Source organism: Trichechus manatus, unplaced genomic scaffold (assembly GCF_000243295.1).
Source record: "Trichechus manatus latirostris isolate Lorelei unplaced genomic scaffold, TriManLat1.0 scaffold00057, whole genome shotgun sequence".
Lineage (NCBI taxonomy): Eukaryota > Metazoa > Chordata > Mammalia > Sirenia > Trichechidae > Trichechus > Trichechus manatus.
In genome coordinates, this window is record NW_004443993.1 from 528,188 (window position 1) to 530,059 (window position 1,872).

At 43.9% G+C, this 1,872-nt stretch overlaps 1 pseudogene; it reads left to right on the forward strand.

Moving 5' to 3' along the window:
* LOC101361269 (zinc finger protein 791-like) overlaps positions 1-1,635 on the forward strand; it is a 24,024-nt pseudogene extending 22,389 nt beyond the window's left edge.
* Positions 1,636-1,872: the final 237 nt, after the last annotated feature.

Consider the following 1,872-nt stretch of genomic DNA (forward strand, 5'->3'; position numbering starts at 1 on the left):
TTGGACATACAAGATCTCACAGTGGAGAGAGGCCTTATGAATGTAAGGAATGTGGGAAAGCCTTTAGTTATCCCTCAAGCCTCATTAAACATATAAGAACTCACAGTGGCGAAAGGCCCTATGAATGTGAGGAATGTGGGAAATGCTTTTTTTGTTTTTCATCTCTCACTACCCATAAAAGAATGCACAATGGAGAGAGGCCTTATGAATGTGGGGAAGGCTTTACTCGTTCCTCATCTCTCACTACACATGTAAGATCTCACAGTGGAGGAGGCCTTATGAATGTAGGAAATGTGGAAAAGCCTTTGGTCAGTCCTCACACATCACTACCCATAATAGAGTGCACAGTAAAGAGAGGCCTCATGAATGCAAGGAATGTGGAAAAGCCTTTGGTCGGTCCTCACACATCACTACCCATAATAGAGTGCACAGTAAAGAGAGGCCTCATGAATGCAAGGAATGTGGAAAAGCCTTTGGTCGGTCCTCACACCTCACTACCCATAAAAGAGTGCACAGTGAAAAGGGTGGGGCCTTATGAATGTAAAGAATGTGGGAAAACCTTTAAGCGATTTTCACAACTCACCAGACATGTAAGAATTCACAGTGGAGAGAAGCCTTATGAATGTATGGAATGTTGAAAATGCTTTAGTAAGGTTTCATACTTCACTGGTCTTATAGGAGCTCACAAAGGATGTAGGCCTTATAAATGTAAAGAATGTGGGAAAATCTTTAGATATTCGTCACTCTCACTACCCATGTAAAAACACACAGGAAAGAGAGAGACCTTATCAGTGTATGGAATGTGGGAAAGCCTTTTTTCAGTCTTCACACCTCACTACCCATATGAGATCTCACAGTGGAGAGAAGCTTTATGAACATAAGGAATGTGGCAAAGGCTTTAGTTGTTTCTCATCTTTGTGTAAACATGTTTGTACTTACCATGGAGATAGGCCTAATGATAGAAATCCTTTAGTCAGTTGCAACAAATCACTGACCATGTAAGATCTCATTGTGGAGATAACCTGCAGTGCAGTGAATCATTATCATACAGTCGTTCTAGTTATGGTCTTGTATATCCTACAAAATGATTGGGTGGGACCATGCAAATAAGGTGCATATAACTCTTGTAGAAGATTGGTCAGTTTTGCTATCCACACTAGGTTTAAATAAGAGCCAATTCCACAGAGGGATAGGAGGCCCTCACTCCCATCATGACTAGCCAGGAGCAGAGTGCATTCTTTTGACCCAGGGTCCCTGTGCTGAGAACCTCCCTAGACACAGGAAACAGCTTAACACTGTAGGAGGATGGGCATGACACAGTGAGAAGTGACAATAAGTACAGCAGAGAAATGGGCGACAGCAGAAACAGGAGACCTACACAAGACAGTGCAGTGGGCTTCCCAGCTCATGGATCAAGGCAGCCATATTACACTTACCAATCCACAGAGTAAGAGAGCTGTGTGCCCTCAGGCAGGAGGCTTCTGGCAGAGTAGGATGCCTCCAGGCACTTTCTGGCATAGATAAAGAGCTGTAACACCTGCCCAAGCAGGGCAGAGTCTGGCGGCTGAGGCCAGGCCTGAACAAGGCCCAGCAGCAGCAAGGCCCTGGCTAGGGTGTGGTGACAGATGTCAAGAAGAAGTCCTGATCGAAGAACTATATCCTGAGTTGTTCCTGTACTTTGTTGATCCTGATCCTGAATTGTAACTTATTTCCCTAATAAATCATATTAATCATGAGTATGTTCTGTGAGTTCTGTGTGGCCATTGCAACAAATTATCTAACCCAACAGAGCAGTTGAGAGTGCACTGGGAGTGATGGCTGGTGTCAGAATTGGTAAAAAGTTTATAGGTTGGAGGTATGTTTGAACCCCAT